General features: G+C 37.0%; 1 long non-coding RNA gene across 1 annotated transcript; it reads left to right on the top strand.

The window, feature by feature from the left end:
- The first annotated feature begins 402 nt into the window (after positions 1–402).
- Positions 403–8119, top strand: LOC307168789. The gene is made up of 3 exons (XR_013822984.1): positions 403–473; positions 4417–4517; positions 7969–8119. It is a non-coding gene; the product is annotated as an uncharacterized lncRNA (long non-coding RNA).
- Positions 8120–9161: the final 1042 nt, after the last annotated feature.

The following is a 9161-nucleotide window of genomic DNA, read 5'->3' as shown; positions in this document are numbered from 1 at the left end:
GTTTATAGACTCCTCCGCAGACATAAGAAGCTCCGGCTATACATAGAAGCAGAAACCTTTTAAAAACTCCTATCCTGAGGGGGCTCGTTTGAGTTAATGGATGCAGTGGCAAATTAAATTTCAATTACGGAAAACGCAGCTACCGATCAGTGAAGTTCGACATACGTCAAAAAGTGGCAGTTGAAAGGAAACGCGACGGAGTCTGCGCACTAGAGGATGTGGCTGGTGCACGCGCAAGTTTTTTAGGCCAAGGTTTTCCGTTTTACCCTCACAAATATAATTGTCTGCTTACGGTTAGACGTGACCTCGAAATGGGCAGCATACTTCGTACCTATTCCACATATATCATCTGACAAGTAGAGAAAACAAGACATTAATCTTTCCTCTCAACTTTGACAAAGTCTTCAACAGGCACTTGAGCTCGCCTGACTGACACCACGTCTGCAAAGAGGGATATTTGGAGGCATCTGATGGTGGGTTGTGTCTCCTGGCCTGCAGGTTTACACTTGAGAGGCAACCTTAAGTGCACATACCAAAGATAGACAAACCTAAACACTGCATTTGGGTACACGTCAAACAAAATGGGGAGAGTTCATGTGAGAGGCTTGTGTTATTTCATGGAAAGATACACAATTTACATAGAACCTTTACAAGTACGTCCCATACCTCAGATGGACTTGTTAAAGGGATGATTGTCAAGTATTTCTGAGTTTAGAAGTCTTCGTTTTGTCTATATCTATTTCTTCCCTTCCAGTCACCCTTTATGGTACAAAAACATGTCAGCGCTTTTGGGTTAGATAACTTAAACACAAATATCAAGCGAATGGCATTCTCTTCTGAGATCTTAAACGGATAGTTCCTCCCTCCAAAAATCAAACAGTTCTGTCAGTATTTTACTCACCCCATCTGTGATTTTCTTTCTTCAAGACGTCCAAGCTGTTCTTTTCAATGAAAGTGAATGATTTTCAAGGCAAGTTTTACAGTAAATAACACACAAATAAGTCCTATTAAGTCAAGTCAGTTTTATTTATGTTGAACTTCACACATTGTACATTGTTTCAAATTAGTTTTACATGAAAAAAACATAATCCTGCTAGATCAAACAATTCCATTTACAGCTTACACTGAAAATTTTATTACACAAAAAATATATTTGTCATTTGTCATCTTGACAGTCCCTATAGTACCAATCCACATTCATTCACATTCTTCAAAAATTCTTGTTTGGAGTCAAACAAATATTTCCTATTTAAGCTATTTTACTTCAATAGTAAAAATGTTTACTATTTTTACTATTGAATAGCCTATCTGTACAGAGACACTATTCAAGTGTCTCTGTACAGATAGAGCATGCCAAGTATTTGTAGAAAGGTTAAATAAAGAGAGGGCCCAGTAAGGTGCAGACGACAGGCTTTTTTCTTCCGTAAAATCAGCAACAACTTCTTTATTTATCTTTGTAAAACACAGCCGGAGACATGTGCGATATAATGGCCGAACGTTCACCGAATCTCCCATGAATCTGTCACTTTGAGCTCTATTCAGTATGGAGAGAAGTTGGAAGTGCTCAGAAGGGAGGTAAAGAGCAGACACGTCTTGGCATCCACACAGCAACATTAAAAGTGTGTGGTTTCACAATAATAATAATCTTGAGAGCAGCTGTGTAAACATTTAACTGAGCACGCCTCTTGTGGCACGGTACGGGATCCTCATGTTTAACTGTGTATTTTGCTAGATGCGATTGTGCACTTATCAACACTTATCTAAATGCCTGCGCTTGTCTTTTCTGCATCTTAGCTGATATTGACATAACCCTGGCAGTGATGTTTTCATTGCGACCAGCTGTAGGAATTTAACACTTGCATTTAATCTGACTTATGAAACTGTGTGTATACTAATACACACACTAATATTATTGTGTATAATAATAGACATACTAATGTTATGTAGTTAAACAACATCAATGGCCTACCATTAAAAATATATGGGACTAAAAATGAGTCTTCTGAAGTCTTCGATATCAGTTTTCTAGCAGTAAATGAAGAAATTTCTTATTGATCTCAAGCTCAGTATGGAGTACCACAAGGCTCAGTACTAGGACCGTTGCTGTTCACTCTGTACATGCTACCCTTGGGAGATATCATTAGGAAGCATGGGATTAGTTTTCACTGTTATGCCGATAATACTCAGCTATATATCTCTTCGCGCCCCAATGAATCTGCCAATTCAAGAAATTAACGGAATGCATTGCTGATATACATTTTTTTTTTATGACTAGTAATTTCCTACTACTTAATTCTGAAAAAACAGAGTTTCTAATGATTGGACCAAAAACCTCCGCACGTAACCTAGAATACTGTCTAACAATTGATGGCTGCTCTGTCAAGTCTTCGTCGTCGGTTAGGAACCTGGGTGTGCTTTTTGATACCAATCTTTCATTTGAAAGCCACGTTTCTAGCATCTGTAAAACCGCATTCTTCCATCTTAAAAATATATCTAAATTACGACATATGCTTTCAATGAAAAATACGGAACAGTTAGTTCATGCATTCATGACCTCAAGGCTAGATTATTGTAATGCTCTTATGGGTGGTTGCCCTGCACGCATAATAAACAAACTACAGCTGGTCCAGAACGCAGCAGCTCGAGTTCTTACCAGAACCAGGAAGTATGACCATATTAGCCCTGTTCTGTCAACACTGCATTGGCTCCCTATTAAACATCGTATACATTTTAAAATATTGTTGATTACTTACAAAGTACTAAATGGTTTAGCTCTGCAGTACAGTCCGAGAAGCAGAACTAAAGAGAACTAAAAACACATCTCTTTAACCTGGCAACTTGACTTGAAGCCATGCAGATTTTTTTAAAATATTCATTTTTTAAATTTTTTTTTGTACTGATGCAAAAGTGACACTAAAGACTTTTATAATATTACAAAAGATTTCTATTTTAATAAATACTCTTTTAAAATTTCTATTCATCAAAGTATCTTGAAAAAAAAAAAACATTAAGGCCCAAGAAACACATTAAGTGCCTTGAAACACCCAGCATTATTCAATGTGTTGACGTAATTTCCACTGAAACAGGAAGACAGGGCGAGACATATTGAACATTTTTTAAAATGCTTTTTAAAAAAATCCTTTTTTTGGAACCATTTCTCCTCCCAATCTCCTCCATATCGCTTTAAAATAGAGCATTCTGTTCAGAATTCAAATGGGTCCGATATGTTTTCTGGTCCGCGCCGACTTGCACTCTGTGTATCGTGTCTCTGGACCGGAGCAGACTGGCTGCGGTGGTTCACGTGACACTAACGTGAAACCGGACTTCATTCGCCCCAATGGAAAGCATATTTACACTGTCTGAATCGTTCCCTATCCCCTAATAGTGCACTTTATACCATTCACCACATAGAAAAGAGTAAATGTGTGAACAAGTGACCGATTTCAGCCGCAGTTATTTATAATGTAGGGGGCGGAGCAGGACACTTCAGATTCTAGAGAGCATTTGATTGGAAAATCTGAAGAGAAACTGAAGTGCAGAGTGATGTCATCAAAATCATTGATCCATATTGGCGAACTGTGAGAGGCTGTACGTTTTGAATGCTTATCTTCTAAATGCAAATTTGTCATTGTTTTGGAGCACACTAGCTTATAACAGTAAGACTAACATATTCATACGAAAAGACAAAAAACTTCAATTTTGATTTCATGGGGACTTTAAGCAGCACAAATGTTTTCAACATTGGTATCAATAAATGTTTCTTGAGCAGCAAATTAGCATATTAGAATGATTTCTGAAAGATTATGTGACACCAAGACTGGAGTATGATGCTGAAAATTCAGATTTGACATTACAGGAATAAATTACTTCTATTAAAATAATAAAGTAAGTTTTTATTTCAATTGTATTTATATTACGTCCAGGACATTATTCTGAATTTTCACAGAAGAAAACAGTAAATGAAGACATTTGGTGCAAGTAAGCAAGAATCAGTATGCAGGAAAAACCAACCCTCATGGGTCATGTGACTTAATTGCCTGTTTGCTCTATTTATCTCTGTGAAAAACTGCTCTGGGTTCACAAAGTGTAGAGAATAATCAGCTGGATCAAACACTGCCTTAAATTACAGCAGAGAATCAAATAGTGGCTGATGTCTATTCATCCGTGTGGGTAAACACTGTGCCTGTAATTCGCCTTCTCTCTCTCTCTCTCTCTCTCTCTCTCTCTCTCTCTCTCTCTCTCTCTCTCTCTCTCTCTCTCTCTCTCTCTCTCTCTCTCTCTCTCTCTCTCTCTCTCTCTCTCTCTCTCTCTCTCTCTCTCTCTCTCTCTCTCGTCACACACTCCATTACAGTGATGTGCCACTAACATTGTCGTAAACAAACCCCAGATGCTCAAGAATACACCTCTTTGATCCAGGTTCGAAGACCTCCCTGAATCTGCTGGTACCCCTTCCACCTGATGTTCAGAGACCACCTTACAGAGGAAACAGGAAGAGCTCATACTCAGAACATACTTCAGTAAGTAACCTACTTTGAACTGAATTCTGTGCAGTATAAAATGTACACTATTTAAAAATAGTCAGTGAATTAGTATGTCAAGATTCATCAGGCTCAAATTGTGAAATAATGGTTGGGAGGGAGAATGAAGAATCATTTTCACACATGAATTGTCACCTCTGAGTCCAGACCTTAAATTCATTGAAAGTCTTTGGGATGTGCTGGAGGAGACTTTACAGAGTGCTGGACTCTTGCATTGTCAATACAGTATCTTTCATTGATGCACCTCTTGATGGAAATAAATGTTGTGATGTTATTTCCATCAAGAGGTTGATACTTCATGTCTTTTACAATGGAGTATGGCCATGATGTGTCTTCCTATATGGTTGTTTAAGAAATGAAAAGCTATACACTCTATCAATTAGGGTTAGAAAAGCTGCTGCTAAACATATAATATGATATATATATCATTTGTGGCATGCAATCAATTATAATATATAAGAAAAAGTGGACTAGTCCCGCATGTACTCATATATAGTTCAGTCATGAAACTCTAGATTATGCAGGCTGATAGGTTCTTAATTAAATCTGCAAACAATGACATGATCTAACATGGCTCAAGCTGATTGTATTTCTGCAGCCAATGAGCCTCCTGCTTTACTTTTAAATAATTTGTTTATGTGTATGCTGTAAGCAGTCAGAAACCCTCCACCTCTCATGTCTGGATTTGCATTACTGACTTAATCCCTGTGCCTGGAGTTTGCTTCACGTAAAACAAATATTGGTTATTTTCTGAATAAATACTAGTATGGCATATTGCACACTATGCAATATGTATACTGTGTGCTATTTTTATTGGTGTTTGAGATTTAGATGATATTGATGCTCACCCTATGCATAAAAATGTGACATGTAAGATTGATGAGAATTTCTATTGGATATGTATTGGACTTCCTGCATACTATGCTATTCCAAACTACATCACGCTCCTTTTATGTTCCTTCCTGATATCCTTGACCGGATACCAAGTGCAAGTACCCAGGTTTATTGTTCTTAGCTGATCATGACATGGGTGAAAACAAAGATTGTTTATATCTTTGCACAGACAAGGTTGGGAAATGATTCCGTTACACTGGTCTCAAGCAAACACGTGTTATGGTTATACTTTAAAAACACTGTGATAGTCGCATACTTGAAATGTTTATTCACGGTGCTGCCCTCTTGCCTGCTGTTTTACTGTTTTTGTCTGTGGTAATCGTCAGCATGTCTCGAATGCTGCCCATAGAAGTAATGTTGTAAATAACCCACAATATTTCTTAAAAGCTAAAACCAGAAAAACATTTTATTGCTTAGAGATACATACCTTTCAAAAGTTTTGGGTTAGTAAGATTTTTAAAAATGCTTTAGAAAGGAGTCTCTTTTGCTCACCAAGGCTGCATTTATTTGATCAAAATACTGTAAAAACAGTAATACTGTGAAATATTAATATAGTTTAAAATAACTGTTATCTATTTTAATACATTTTCAAAATGTAATTTATTCCTGTGATTCAAATCTGAATTTTCAGCATCATTACTCCAGTCTTCAGTGTCACATGATCCTTCAGAAATCATTCTAATATGATGATTCGCTGCTCAAGAAACATTTCTGATTATTAACAATGTTGAAAACAGTTGTGCTGCTTCATATTTTTGTGGAAACCCTGATACTTTTTTCAGAATTCTTAGATGAATAGAATGTTTTTTTGTTTGTTTTTTTACATTATAAAAGTCGTTACTGACGCTTTTGATCAATTTAATTCATCATCTTTGAATATAAGGTTTTTTTGTTGTTAAATTGAAGTTCTCAGCACAGATAATTTGATACTGGATGAATGTGCTGAGAAATATTTGAGTTTATCTTGAGTTTGAAACATTGAGTCATCTTCTGAAACTCTAGAGGAGATTTTTTAAGCGAAAGTCCTGTGTAGGATAAACAATTGAGAGTGAGCTCAGTACATGCATGATTTTAAAAGATGGAGTGCATAATCTGCGCCTCATTTCTCTGCATCGTGACACAACACTATTAATCAAACAGAAATCCCATGAAGCATAACAGACCAAGCTCTACCAAACTCTAAATCTGGCTCAAAGTCAGCGTTCCAAACCTTTTTCTAATATTCTGTATTGCCTGAAGACCTGCTAACGTGGATGTGAGCCATGCAGCGTTTTTAAAGATGGAAGATAAACTCAATGAGAGGAGACAGAGGTCCTATTTAAAAGTAGACATGTAATTAATTCTCAGATCACACAGTTATCTCATATAGAGACTGTAATTCATCTTTGATTCATTTGGCTTTTTCGGTTCCTGTCGCTGAGAATGAGAAAAAGGCTCTCTCACTTGGCTTGTGTATGGATCATTGAGAAAGACTGGGCCCCCCTTGTCATTATGTCAAATTCTACCTAAGAACGAAACATTCTATTTTCCTAACCTGGTTAAGTAATCATATTACCTCAGGCTCCATAAAGTGGAACAAACAGTAGCATAGAAGTTCAGCTCCCTTTTTACGTGCCTTGAGTGACAGATTGGCTTTCATCAAAGGGGCCAGAATCGAACTTATGGAGTCATTTCGCTTTGCTAAGAATACTAAATTGATCCTCACATGCGGAACATCTGGTGAAAAGCAATTTCCACCCAAGTGTTTTAGTATTTCCTCATAATTAATTTCACATGTACATGACAAGAGCTACTGGCCTCCCAGAACAGGCGCACAAAAGCTAGCTTTGTTTCCCTCCGTCAAAAAGTACGCTGTGGTTCCTCGTTAAAACGTGCTTGTTCTTTTGACGCTCAAATTGATGATGAAAGGTCTGCTCAGGAGACGCAAGTCATATCATCTGCTCCAGAAAGCTTGCTGTGTTGGCCACCAGTATGGGACGAAAAGTTTAGGAACAAAAGATATGTGAGTGAACTTTGCTTTGAAGTAAGTTTGAAATATTTGTACAATTGAAATGTCAAACACCTTGTGTAAAGACTAATATGGTGCAATTACAATTATTAGTACGCCCATGTACATTAAGTTGTAAATAACCCACAATATTCCTTAAAAGTTAAAACCAGAGACATTTTCATTGCATTACTTTATCTACATTTTATTGCTTTAAAACAAAAGTTTGGGGTCGATAAGAATTTTTGAAAGAAGCTTACCAAGGCTGCATTTATTTGATCAAAAATACAGTAAAAACAGCAATATTATGAAGAAATATTACAATTTATAAATATCTGTTTTCCATTTGAATAAAGTTTAAAAATGTCTTTTTTTCCTGTGATGCAATGCTGAATTTTCAGTCTTCAGCGTCACATGATCCTTCAGAAATAATATGCTGATTTGCTGCTCAAGAAACATTATTCTGATAATTAGCAGTGTTAAAAACGCTCAAGCGCAAAATTGTGCTATTGCAGTGTTTACTCATTCTTTTGCGTTTTTATTTTTCAGAGCATCTTCATTGACCCTCACAATTTTCCACAATGCTCTTGAGCTGAGAATAGAGGCCTACGACATGAGACATAACAGCACCTGCTCTTACTTGTCTCCAAACGTGAGGTGTCTCCAGATAAAAGTCAGTCACCATCAGATTAATCACTAAAGCCACCAGAGAAGATGCTGTCCGATCAAACGCGTCTGTTTGTGTAGCGTGTCTGGGACCACCTGCATGTGCGTATGTACTGTAATGCTTTCTTGGCAAAACCATTTGTAAGCATATTGTTTTTTTCCCTCAAGCGGACTTCCCCCTCTTTTGAGGTGGTTGTTTCATGCGCAGTCGTTCTTTCAGATGTCTCATGTTGCCAAAGTGAGACGTGAATGGGTTGAAGTTGCCATACACAAGTGAACAAGAATGGAAAATATGTTCCTGTTCCGATACCGAGCCCAGATAAAAGCAGGTGTTTCAGGTGTTTTGGATAACTGCTGTATTTAAAGCGGTGGAACATCCTGTTTGCCAAGCACTCTCTGAAAGGCCAAACGTTCTTCTGGTGTTCCTCTCAAAAATCAAAGTGTCTCATTCCTCTTTATCTTCATCTTTTATGTCAGCTAGCTGTTTTCAACTCCATTCTTAAAGATTAGTTCATCCAAAAATTAACATTTTGCGTTCATGCACTTCTTTCGTCTATGTATCGTAAAAAAGGACAAGTTATTAATAATATGCTGGTCACTTTTCCATGCAGTTATAGTGAATGGGAACTGGCGTATTTGAAATTCAACAATCCAAAAGCACCATAGAAGAATTGTAAAAGTAATCCATAAGTGACTTGTGCGCTGTTTTCCAAGTCTCCTGCAGCCATACAATGCCTTTGTGTGACGAACAGATCAAAATTGAGTCATTACTCACTCATAATCTTGCCTTCCATGGGGTCATTAATCACTGTGAACAGATTAAATCAGTGAGTTGAACTTGAGAACTTGAGTCTTATTTGTGATTTTTTTTTTTAACAATTCATTGAGAAGATCTGACTCCAACGAATGATTTATTCATGAATCGGATTTGATTCTCCACCTCACTGACTCAATTCTGTCACAATCCATTGACTAAATTTTGTACTACATCATGAACTCGCCAAATGTAAAGATAATTTTGTTGTTATTATAATTTTTTTCCTTCTCTTTTTAAGTGCAGTGATGCTATGGTAAAA

This window comes from Squalius cephalus (assembly GCF_949319135.1).
Source record: "Squalius cephalus genome assembly, chromosome: 12".
In the NCBI taxonomy this organism is placed as follows: domain Eukaryota; kingdom Metazoa; phylum Chordata; class Actinopteri; order Cypriniformes; family Leuciscidae; genus Squalius; species Squalius cephalus.
This window is presented reverse-complemented; position numbering and strand designations above follow the sequence as displayed.